Here is a 13,796-nt window from a genome sequence, read left to right as displayed (position 1 = left end):
GTAAGAAAAATTGGATTACCTTTGCTGTTCTTCGTCAGAATGCACTCCCAGGACTTCTACTTCAACAACAAATGTTGTTTTGGTTCCAAATAATCCATAGTTATATTCAAATAGCTCCGTTTTGTTCGTGCGTTGCGGTCACTATCCGAAAGGTGACGCGCGAGCGCATTTCGTGACAAATTTCAAAATATTCCATTACTGTACTTCGAAGCATGTCAAACGCTGTTTAAAATCAATTTTTATGCTATTTTTCTCGTTAAATAGCGTTAATATTCCAACCGGGCGACGTTGTATTCATTCAAAGGCTGAAAGAAAAAAAATGTAGTCTCCGACGCGCATCTCCAGTGTCACTGTTCCCAGCCTGTTCCCAAGGGGTTAGAGACTCGAAATTGAGCTCAGGTGCATCCTGTTTCCATTGATCATCCACCTGTGGTAAATTATATTGATTGTACATGATTTGGAAAGGCACACACCTGTCTATAAGTTCCCACATTTGACAGTGCATGTCAGAGCAAAAACCAAGCCATGAGGTTGAAGGAATTGTCCGTAGAGCGCCGAGACAGGAATGTTTCGAGGAACAGATCTGGGGAAGGGTACCAACAAATGTCTGTAGCATTGAAGGTCCCCAAGAAAACAGTGGCCTTTATCATTCTTAAATGGATGAAGTTTGGAACCACCAAGACTTTTCTAGAGCTGGCAGCCTGGCCAAACTGAGCAATCGGGGGAGAAGGGCATTTGTTAGGGAGTTGACCAAGAACCCGACGGTCACTGACCGAGTTCCTCTGTGGAGATGGGAGAACCTTCCAGAAGAATAACCATCTCTGCAGCACTTCACCAATCAGGCCTTTATGGTACAGTGGCCAGACGGAAGCCTATCCTCAGCAAAAAGCACATGACAGCCCACTTGGAGTTTGCCAAAAGGCCCATAAATGTCTCAGACAATGAGAAGCAAGATTTTCTGGTCTGATGAAACCAAGATTGAACTGTCTTTATATATATATATGTATGTATGTATGTATGTATGTATGTATGTATGTATGTATGTATATGTCTGTCTGTATATATATATATTTTTTTTTTTTTCAGGTACTGGGAGACTAGTCAACATCGAGGGAAAGATGAACGGAGCAAAGTACAGAGAGATCCTTGATAAACTTATTTCAGAGTGCTCAGAACCTCAGACTGGGGTGACGGTTCACCTACCAACAGGATAACAACCCTAAGGACACAAGACCACGCAGGAGTGACTTCGGGACAAGTCTCGGGAATGTCCTTGAGCGGCCCAGCCAGAGCCCGGACTTCATCCCGATCAAACATCTCTGGAGAGACCTGAAAATAGCTGTGCATCAATGCTCCCCATTGAACCTGACAGAGCTTGAGAGGATCTGCAGAGAAGAATGTGAAACTCCCCAAATACAGGTGTGCCAAGCTTGTAGCATCATACCCAAGAAGAATCAAGGCTGTAATCACTGCCAAAGGTTCTTCAACAAAGTACTGAGTAAAGGGTTTGAATACTTTATATAAATGTGATATTTCAGTTTTGTATTTTTAATAAATAAGCAAACATTTCAAAACTGTTTTTGCTTTGTCATTATGGGATATACCAGTGTAGATTTTTTTTAAAAAATTTTTTAAAATCAATTCTAGAATAAGGCTGTCGTAACAAAATATGGGACATTTCAAGGGGTCTGAATACATTCCAAATCCACTATAAATGTATCTATCTGCCCTTTCCTTGCTGTGTTCAGTCCTCTCCTTTCTGCCTCTGTCTCTGTCTGGTGCTAGCTGCAGCCACCTTATGACAAACTTCTCCATCTGTAGCCTTGGATGTGAAGTGTTTCTCCTGACAGCACCTTTTGAATAACACAAAAAGAGCAAAAGAAGTAGTTACATTTAAATCAGATTTTGACACCACACAAATCCTAGGAATCCCAATTGAGACCTCAAATGGGAAACAATACAACCAGAGGTTTTCAATACTGAGTCAAATCGATGAGAAATGTGGCTGTTGTAGCACCACCGTGCTACAAGTTTGGTTACAATACAAATATGTGTGATTTGTGCCAACCATGCCCACATTTGTTTATTGGTAAATAGTTTGACATACTAGTCTGGAAAATATGGCGTTGAAAGACCTTGCTCCATAGCTGCCATATCAAGTTTCATCCAGATCAGCCCTGTGGTTCCAGAGGAGATGTCATTTAAGTGTTTCAAAAATTCTAAACGGCGGAATATCCATGGCGGTCCTTTCGGCAAATTACTTAATTTTCAGAAGGAACTAAGCACAGAATTTACGGACTCTAGGTCAGGGATGGGCAAGTTGCGGGCCGCAAAGACCTTGGATCAACTTCCTTGAAAATAAAGTGTTTGAGGGAATTGTCATAATGGGGTAAAACTAACCTGTCATAGTATTCTTATTCCTAATTTTGTGGTCAGGCCACTGTCTCACACCAATCTCTTATCTTCTGTCCAGTATTCATGGAAACTGCTCTCAGATGATAAACATATGGTCTGTGCTATTCAGAATCCTTTGGATGCCCCTATCCCATTTTGAAGTTAAGATTTTAAAATAAAGGTAAGTTAGGCGATTTGGTTGTGTAAGGTTAGGATTATGGTTTAGGGTAGGGACATCCCAAGGATTCCATATAGCACTGACAAACATATAGGAGCTATGGTTGCAAGGACTAGCGATCCATTAAATGAAAGTTTTAACCATGTTTTGAGGGTATACAGTGTTTGTTTTCAGTTAAACAGGCCTATGTTTGGTTCTGATGGGGCAGAACAGTTCAGCTAAGCTCAACAAGCATTTATAACTTATTTTATTCAAGAATCAGAAGCATCTGGACAAGAAAATGTTATGAGTAATAACTGCTGTGTCACATACCTTTCTGGCTATGAACAGTGAATTTTTGGCATCATGGTGGTGGAAGGTGGAGACAGAGGCTGACGGTAAATCAAACAAGAAGATTGTCGAACACATCGCTTTACATGGGGTTTAACTTCTATGGGCTACGTGGGACGCTAGTGTCCCACCTGCAGGACACAGCCAGTGAAATATCAGGGCGGCAAATTCAAAAACAACTGTCATAATTCAACTTTCTCAAACACAACTATTTTACACTATTTTAAAGATACACTTCTCCTTGATGTAACCAAATTGTCCGATTTCAAAAAGGCTTTACAGCGAAAGCAAAACATTAGATTATGTTAGGAGAGTACATAGACAAAAATAATCACACAGCCATTTTCCAAGCAAGGACATGTGTCAATAAAACCCAAAACACAGCTAAATGAAGCACTAACCTTTGACGATCTTCATCAGATGACACTCCTAGGACATTATGTTACACAATACATGTATGTTTTGTTCGATAAAGTTCATATTTATATCCAAAAACAGCATTTTACATTGGCGCGTAATGTTCAGAAAATGTATTCCCACCAAACCTCCGGTGAATGTGCACATCAATTTACAAAAATACTCATAAACGTTGACAAAATATATAATTATTTAAAGAATTATAGATAGACTACTCCTGGATGCAACTGCTTTGTCAGATTTTAAAATAGCTTTACGGAGAAATCACATTTTTCAATATTCTGAGTACATAGCTCAGCCATCACAGCGAGCTATACAGACACCCGTCAAGTTCGGGGCAACCTAAACTCAGAATTAGTATTAGAAATATTCTCTTACCTTTGCTGATCTTCGTCAGAATGCACTCCCAGGACTGCTACTTCCACAAGAAATTTTGTTTTTGTTCGAAATAATCATATATGTCCAAATACCTCCATTTTGTTTGTTCAGAGCACTATCCAAAGGCATAACGCGCGAGCGCGGTACCAGAGACAAAGTCAAAATGTTCCATTACCGTACTTAGAAGCATGTCAAACGCTGTTTAAAATCAATCTTTATGGTATTTTTAACGTAAAATTGCGATAATATTCCAACCGGACAATAGCGTATTCATTCAAGGAGAAAAAGAAGGAACGGCGCGCTCGCGTGACTGCGCATATCCAATCCCTTTGTCCACAGGCAGTCCACTCAGTAACTGAGCTCCTATTATCTGCCCAGTAACAGGAGAAGGCTGAAACAACTTTCTGAAGGCTTTTGACAGCCAATGGAAGCCTTAGGAAGTGCAACATAACCCCACAGATATTGTAGTTTCGAAAGGGACTAGAAAGAAGAACTTTAATTCTCAGATCCTCCACTTCCTGGTTGACTTTTTCTCCGGTTTTTGCCTGCCATATGAGTTCTGTTTTACTCACAGACACCATTCTAACAGTTTTAGAAACTTCAGAGTGTTTTCTATCCAAATCTAATAATAATATGCATATTCTAGTTTCTGGGCCAGAGTAGTAACCTGTTTAAATTGGGTACATTTTTCATCCGGCCGTGAAAATACTGGGATTAGCTGGAAACATATCATTCAACCTGTAGAAGTTTTTTTTCTCCATTATACTTAGTTTATTTTCTTTTTTTATAGAGTTGCCTTCAATGATAGAAGACAGCAGCTGATTCATTCACCCATTTACAGTATAGGTGTCACGTCTACCCCCGTTCCGGTGGTCGACGTCGCCGGTTTACTAGCCACCGGTCCTGGCAACCCATCATTACGCACACCTGCGCCCCATCATTAGGCACAACTGGACTTCATCACTACCCTGATTTAGTTCCCCTTTATCTTGCACTCTGTAGCATTACTCTTCAAGCAGTATTGGTTCTGTTTTCTTGTCCAGACGCATCTCTTGTTTTGCATCTCTCCATGTTTGTTATTATTAAACTCACCAACTGCACCTGCTTCCTGACTCCCTGTGTCTCCGTTACAGAATACTGCCTCAACAAATGGAAGCCCAGGTCAGCGATGCCCATTTGTCCCTCCCGGACAAATATGACGAGACTCCATCTAAATGCCGTGGCTTCCTACTCCAGTGCTCCCTCTATTTCGCTCATCAGATGGGAGGTCCAAGGTTGCCACCGTTATTTCCCTGCTGATCGGATGGGCATTGGAGTGAGCTAGAGGAGAGGAGGAGCTGGGTTCCTATGAAAGGTTCATGGCGCTGTTCAGGAAGGTCTTTGACCATCCACCGGAGGCCAGAGAAGGGGGTGAGCACCTATGGCAGGAAGGCCAGTACGCCCTCACCTTCTGGACAGTGGCAGTATCCAGTGGATGGGATGAGCCGGTGCTCTGAACCCTACGCTGAAGAGGACTGCGCGAAGATGTCCAGACGGAGTTGGCATGCTGAGACGACACGCTCTCATTGGACGCACTCATCACGATGGCCATCCATCGGGATAACCCTCTTCGGGAGCATCGGCACCTCCATCGCATCTCTCCCTCATTCGTTGACCGTTCTGAGTCAGAGCCTGGCTGGGGCTCTGCCCTGTTGTTGAAGCTGGTGCCCCTGCTGACCGCTATGTCAGAAAGGTTCCAACCTGGGGTCCATGAGAGCAGAGGGATGGCCCCGTGATCATCTGTCTCCTGGATTAGGCATAAGTATTCCATCATCACTTTCCTCCAAACATTTTTTAGTATTGATTTCACTAGCTGGCTGTCCCTCGTGTTGTTTCTACAGCTCTAGTGGACTCCAGTGCAGCAGGGAATTCTATTGACCAGGCCCTTGTCTCCTCCTTGAACATCACCTCATACCCGCTTTCCTCTCCATTTCTGGTTCAAGCGCTACATAATCGGCCACTGGGATCCGGGACTATCACACACATCACAGCACCACTCAACTTCACCATAGAGTCAGTGCAACTGTGCACAAGATCAGCCTCCCATGGCTCCAATGCCATTACCCCACCATCTCATGGTCGAGGATGACAATCATGGACTGGGCACCCAAATGCCGGAGAAACTGCTTTCCCTTCCCCTGTGGTTCCATGTCGGTTGAGAGTCCTGTGGTTACCCTTCAGTCCAACATCCCGGAGGTATACCAAGATCTGTAGGAGGTTTTCTCCAAGACCTGCGCCACCTGTCTCCCTCATCGCCCCTGGAACTGTGCGGCTCTGCGCAGCCGCATCTACCCTCTGTCGGTGACTGAAACCAAGGCTATGGAGGAGTACATCCATGAGGCACTCCAACAGGGTTTCATTCACACGTCCACCTCCCCTGCGTCGGCAGGCTTCTTCTTTGTGGCTAAGAGGGATGGAGGGTTATGCCTGTGCATTGATTAGAGGTTTGCATTCCATCACCACAAAGTACCATTACCCTCTCCCGTTGGTGCCAGCAGTGATCTAACAACTCGGCGAGGCCTGGTTCTTTAGCAAATTGGACCTGCTGGTCTGGTGTCTGGTCACTATGAGTACTTGGTGATGCCTTATGGATTAGCCAATGCTCCGTCAGTGTTCCAAGCATTCGTTAACGAGGTATTCCAGGACATGCTCAGATGCCAGGGGGTCATGTATATCGATGACATCCTGGTCTACTTAGCTACCTTGGAGGATCACATCGCTCACGTCTGAGTAGTTATGGAATGCCTCCTGGCTAACCAACCATATGTCAAAGCGGAGAAGTGCCAATTCCATCAGGAGGCGGTCTCCTTTTTGGGTTACCAGATCGGCCCGCAAGGAGTGATGATGGATGGGAAGAAGGTAGATGGCCAGTCCCAACGGTTTTTGCAGTTTGCCAACTTCTACCGCCATTTCATCAAGAACTTTAGCCTCTCCTCAAGGGTAGTCCCTGTAAGTTGGGGTGGAGTCCTGCAGCCAACGAAGACTTCTGCCTACTAAATGGGCGTTTCACCTTCGCCCCGTTGCTCAAACACCCAGATCCGACTGCACTTCTTGGTAGAGGTGGATGCTTCAAAAGAGGGTGTGAGGCCTATCCTGTCTCAATGACAAGGTAATCCACAGAAATTGTATCCATGTGTATATAACTCAAAGAAACTGTCTCCTGCAGAGAGTAATTATGATGTCAGCGATCGGGAGCTCATGGCGGTGAAGTTGGCATTAGAGGAGTGGACACACTGACTAGAGGATGCCAAGGACCCATTTCTCATCCTCAATGACCATCGGAACCTGGCGTACATATGGACAGCAAGGCGGCTGAACCCTTGGCAAGGTGGGCCCTTTTTTCTCCACTAGATTCGACTTCACTCTGACATATCGCCCAGGTTCAAAGAACACCAAAGCCGATGCCTTGTCCCATCTCTACGATTCGGGAGAGGTTCCTGTCCTGGGTGCACCCATATTTCCGCCCTCGAGTTGCAGCCCTGGTCTGGGACGTAGATGCGAACATTCGCCAGGCCCTGGGAAGGGAATTCACACCTGCTTTTGGCTCCTGAGTGGTACAGCAGTCTAAGGCACTGCATCTCAGTGCTAGAGGCGTCACTACAGAAACTGGTTTGATCCCGGCCTGCATCACAACTGGCCGTAATCGGGAATCCCATAGGGCGGCGTACAATTGGCCCAGCGTCATCCGGGTTATGGGAGGGTTTGGCCGGTGTAGGCCATCATTGTAAAATTAGAACTTGTTCGTAACTGACTTGCCTAGTTAAATAAATAAAATACCTGTCCCCCTGAGGGCACCTACGTTCCCACGGGCATAAGGGATCGGCCGCTGACCAGGGTGCACACAGCCGTCATCGCTGGACATCCAGGTATCACCCGCACTATTCAGTCAATCTCTGGAAAGTACTGGTGGCTCACCTTGCTACAGGATGTTACTCGCTATGTAAACTCCTGTTCTGTATGTGCCCAAGCTAAATCTCCCTGGCATGCTCCAGCAGGGAAACACCTTCACCTTCCCATACCTCTGTGTCCTTGGTCTCATATGTCCATTGATTTTTGTCACTGATGTCCCCTTCTCTGATGGTTTCACCACCTTTTTGGTGGTTTTGGACAGATTCTTGATATCTTTACATTTTATCCCCCTCTGGTCTCTCTACCGCTCTTCAGGTCGCTGAACTGTTCCAACAGGTCTTCCGGCACTATGGCCTTCCGGTGGACATTGTCTCTGACCGTGGCCCCCAATTCACGCCACGGGTATGGAAAGCTTTCATGGAGAAGCTGGGAGTCACTGGCCTCAGTCTAACGGGTAGCTGGAGAGGATGAACCAGGAGCTGAGGAAGTTTCTGAGGAGTCACTGCCAGGACCGGCAGGGGAAGTGGGCCTGATTCCTTCCCTGGGCCGAGTGCACCCAGAATTCATTGCGTCACTCCTCCACCGGGCTGACTCTCTTTCTTCCAGTGTGTTCTGGGTTATCAGCCAGCCCTGGCTCCATGGACCCCGAGCCAGACCGATGCCCCTGCGGTGGACGAGAGGTTCAGGCACGCAGAGGTTTGGAACAATGCAGACTTGAGGCTCCAGTGCGCCGTCCGCCACCAGAAGGAGTAGGCGGCTTGCCATCACTGAGGCTCACGTGTTCCATCCTGGTGATCGCGTCCTACTCTCCACCAAGAACTTCCCACTCCACCTGTCCTGTAAGAAGCTGAGCCTCTGGTTTGTGGGGCCGTTCAAGTTGACAGATTACAGCTCCCCACTAACTACCGTATCTCACCCTCTTTTCATGTTTCCCTCCTCAGGCCAGTGGTTCCTGGTCCCCTGGCTGATGCCGTCCTCCACGACACCCCTCCCCTGGACATCGAGGGAAGCCCCGCCTATGCCGTCCGATACCTCCAGTACTCTCGACGTTGTGTTTGTCGGCTCCAGTACCTCGTGGACTGGGAGGGGTACAGTCCAGAGGAGCGGTGTTGGGTTCCGGTGGATGACATTCCGGCCAGGGGTCGTCCCCCTGGCCGGCGTCATCCTACGTCTGGAGCCCCACGACGCGGGGGGAGGTGGGGTGTACTGTCACATCTACTCCCGCTCGACGTCGCCTGTTGACTAATGGCCGGTCCTGGGAACCCATCATTAGACACACCTGGACTTCATCGCTACCCTGATTACTTCCCCTTACGCTAACACTCTGTAGCATTACTCATCAGGCTGTATTGGTTCTGTTTTCTTTACCAGATGTGTCTCTTGTTTTGTATCGCTCCATGTTCATTATTATTAAACTCAACATCTGCACCTGCTTCCTGACTTTGCAAAACTATTTATTGTTTCAGGTAGATAAAGTTACAGAACCACGAGACCATATGTTCAAAAATAATTGTATGCGTTACTGTAATTCAGAATTTAGCTGCCATAGTACACATGAAACTAAATGTATCATTGACTCTTGGAGCACTCTTTGTCATCTCCACTCGAGACCGGTTGAGGTTGCACAAGTTCTTTTGTGACTCACTGGACAGAGCTAGTGTAGCTAACTGCTGTGACTATTAGCTAGCTATGTAACCGGGTGCTTTCTTGCCTAGTCTTAGCTACAGTAGACTACTGATGTTTTACAAACAAAAATACAAGCTAGCTCAATTAGCTACCTCTACCCTAAGAGTTAGCTGACGTTAACGGAGAAACTTTGACAACTATGACCAGTCCAAAAATGAAGGTAGCTACAATCTCACAAACTAATGAATGACTACAAAATACACTACAAATACAATAGCTACAATTACCTAGTTGGAACTTTTTGGTATCTTCTCTGGCTGGCCTCGACTGTTAACCAACGACCGTTGGAAAGTCAAGTGGCAAGGCCGGCTTGAGCTACAAGGCAGACGGCTGGAGCAGCACAGGCCACCGCTGCTGGATCATGTGTTTTTGGTTCCTTTAGAGATAATGCTAGCTCCCTATTAAGGATACTTCAGCAAGCATTGATGTTGGCAATAGACAATTTTGAAAATTACAATCACAGATTTGTAAAACAATGTGAGGTCTCAATCTTGAATTAAACTTAGTCTATGTTCCGGTTCAGCAAAAATGTGGCATGCAACCTTGGGTTATGACAAACACTATGACAAAGTTACACAGTTGGTGATACAATTCATAATTTACCTAGTTTAGATGCTCTGTTTCATTTTCTTCCATCTTATCAGAATGTGCAGGCAGCCCTGCTACTGTCAAAAATTCCATGCAGAAATGTTTTCGATGTCTCATAAATATGAGGTGTGCAAAAATAATAAATGTGACATTAAGCAGACTCCTTTATCCATGCATTAATATTCTGTTCGTGGCCCCAGGGATTGAACCCACAATCAAGGTCCTTATATATTTTTTATATAACTAGGCAAGTCGGTTAAGAACAAATTCTTATTTACAATGACATCCGGCCAAACCTGGATGACAGTGGGCCAATTGTGCGCCGCCCTATGGGACTCCCAATCACAGCCAGATGTGATGCAGCCTGGATTTGAACCAGGGACTGTAGTGACGCCTCTTGCACTGAGATGCAGTGCCTAAGACCGCTGCACCACTCAGGAGCCCAATAGGCTATAGACTAAATATGTAACAGTTTAACCTGTTGGGGCTAGGGGGCAGTATTTGCACGGCCGGATAAAAAAACGTACCCGATTTAAACTGGTTACTACTCTTGCCCAGAAACGAGAATATGCATATAATTAGTAGATTTGGATAGAAAACACTCTAAAGTTTCTAAAACTGTTTGAATGGTGTATGTGAGTATAACAGAACTCATATGGCAGGCCAAAACCTGAGAAGATTCCATACAGGAAGTGACCTGTCTGACAATTTGTTCTCCTTCTGTGGCATCTCTATCAAAAATACAGCATCTCTGCTGTAACGTGACATTTTCTAAGGCTTCCATTGGCTCTCAGAAGGCGCCAGAAAGTGGAATGACGTCTCTCCAGTCTGGGCGAAAAACAGCAGGAGATTTTGTGAGTGGTCAGGCTGAGAACAGTGACACTGGAGATGCGCATTCATGTGAATTCTCCATGTTTTTCTTTCTCTCTTTGAATGAATACAACGTCGCACGGTTGGAATATTATCGCTATTTTACGAGAAAAATCGCATAAAAATTGATTTTAAACAGCATTTGACATGCTTCTAAGTACGGTAATGGAATATTTTGAATTTTTTTGTCACGAAATGCGCTCGTGCGTCACCCTTCGGATACTGACCTGAATGCACGAATAAAACTGAGATATTTGGATATAACTATGGATTATTTCGAACCAAAACAACATTTGTTGTTGAAGTAGAAGTCCTGGGAGTGCATTCTGACGAAGAACAGCAAAGGTAATCCAATTTTTCTTATAGTAAATCTGAGTTTGGTGAGGGCCAAACTTGGTGGGTGTCAAATTAGCAAGCCGTGATGGCCGGGCTATCTACTCAGAATATTGCAAAATGTGCTTTCGCCGAAAAGCTATTTTAAAATCTGACATAAAGGAGTTCTGTATCTATAATTCTTAACCTCTATGGGCTAGGTGGGACGCAAGCGTCCCACCCGTGGTGCACTCCATCAACAGCAGGTGCAATTCAACAGCGGCAAATTTGAATCCAAATAAATGTCAAAATTCAAATTTTTCAAACATACAACTATTTTACACCCTTTGAAAGATAAACATCTCCTTAATCTAACCATGTTTTACGATTTCAAAAAGGTTTTACGGCGAAAGCATACATTTAGAGTATGTTAGGACAGTACATTTACAAGAGTTGTGTGTAATGTTGTGCCAATTCAAAGACAGGCGTCACCAAAACCATAAATCAGCTAAAATGATGCACTAACCTTTTACAATCTCCAACAGATGACACTCCTAGGACATTGTGTTAGACAATGCATGCATTTTTAGTTCTATCAAGTTCATATTTATATCCAAAAACAGCGTTTTACTGTGGCGTTGATGTTCAGGAAATCGTTTCCCTCCAATAACCGGCATTCAAGTCAGCACCACAAATTAAATAATTAAAATTAGAAAACATTGGTAAAATATTATATTGTCATTTAAAGAATTATAGATTTACATCTCTTGAACGCAATCAACTTGCCAGATTTAAAAATAACCTTACTGGGAAATCACACTTTGCAATAATCTGAGCACTGCGCCCAGAAAAATACGCGTTGCGATACAGACTAGCCGCCATGTTGGGGAGATCTAAAATCGAAAATACTATGTAAATAATCCATTACCTTTGATTCTCTTCATCAGATGTCACTTCCAGGTATCACAGGTCCATAACGAATGTAGTTTTGTTCAAAAAAGCTCATCATTTATGTCCAAAAATCTCCGTCTTGTTAGCACATGATCTAAGCCCGCCGGACTTCACTTCATGAACGAGGGGAAAAAATATATTTACGTTCGTTCAAACATGTCAAACGTTGTATAGCATAAATCATTAGGGCCTTTTTTAACCAGAACATGAATAATATTCAAGGTGGACGAATGCATTCTCTTTTATAACGTATTGGAACGAGGGTACCCAACATGAACTCGCGCGCCAGGTGTCTAATGGGCCATCATCGTTCCATGGCTCTTGTTCGGTCAGATCTCCCTCCAGAAGACTCAAAACACTTTGTAAAGGCTGGTGACATCTAGTGGAAGCAATAGGAAGTGCCAAAATATTCCTCAGCCCCTGTGTTTTTCAATGGCATAGGTTTAAAGGTAATACAACACATCAGGTATCCACTTCCTGTCAGAAAATGTCTCAGGGTTTTGCCTGCCAAATGAGTTCTGTTATACTCACAGACACCATTCAAACAGTTTTAGAAACTTTAGGGTGTTTTCTATCCATATATAATAAGTATATGCATCTTCTAGTTACTGGGTAGGATTAGTAACCAGATTAAATCGGGTACATTTTTTTTATCCAGCCGTGCAAATACTGCCCCCTAGCGCCAACAGGTTAAAATAATTGTTATGTATTTTGTGAACGTTAATCGTGAGTAATTAAGTAAATTCACCGGAAGTTTGCGGTGTGTATGCTAGTTCTGAACATCACATGCTAATGTAAAAAGCTGGTTTTTGATATAAATATGAACTTGATTGAACAAAACATGCATGTATTGTATAACATAATGTCCTAGGAGTCTCTGATGAAAATCATCAAAGGTTAGTGCTGCATTTAGCTGTGGTTTTGGTTTTTGTGACATATATGCTTGCTTTGAAAATGGCTGTGTGATTATTTTTGGCAGGGTACTCTCCTGACATAATCTAATGTTTTGCTTTCGCTGTAAAGCCTTTTTGAAATCGGACAGTGTGGTTAGATTAACGAGAGTCTTGTCTTTAACCTCTATGGGCTAGGTGGGACCTACTCAACAGCCAGTTGAATCCTGTGGCGCGTTATTCAAATCCTTAGATATGCTATTACTTCAATTTTTCAAAAATATGACTATTTTACACCATTTTAAAGATAAGACTCTCGTTAATCTAACCACACTGTCCGATTTCAAAAAGGCTTTACAACGAAAGCAAAACATTAGATTATGTCAGCAGAGTACCGAGCCAGAAATAATCAGACACCCATTTTTCAAGCTAGCATATAATGTCACATAAACCCAAACCACAGCTAAATGTAGCACTAACCTTTGATGATCTTCATCAGATGACAACCCTAGGACATTATGTTATACAATACATGCATGTTTTGTTCAATCAAGTTCATATTTATATCAAAAACTGACTAGCATTCCCACCGAACACTGCCGGTGAATTTACTAAATTACTCACGATAAACGTTCACAAAAAGCATAACAATTATTTTAAGAATTATAGATACAGAACTCCTCTATGCACTCGATATGTCCGATTTTAAAATAGCTTTTCGGTGAAAGCACATTTTGCAATATTCTCAGTAGATAGCCCGGCATCACAGGGCTAGCTATTTAGACACCCAGCAGGTTTAGCACTCATCAAAGTCAGATTTACTATAAGAAAAATGTTCTTACCTTTGTTGTCTTCGTCAGAATGCACTCCCAGGACTTCTACTTCAATAACAAATGTTGGTTTGGTCCAAAATA

The sequence above is a fragment of the Salmo salar genome, chromosome 22 (assembly GCF_965601325.2).
Source record: "Salmo salar chromosome 22, fSalSal1, whole genome shotgun sequence".
Lineage (NCBI taxonomy): Eukaryota > Metazoa > Chordata > Actinopteri > Salmoniformes > Salmonidae > Salmo > Salmo salar.
The sequence above is the reverse complement of the archived record's forward strand: the minus strand, read 5'-3'. Positions refer to the sequence as shown.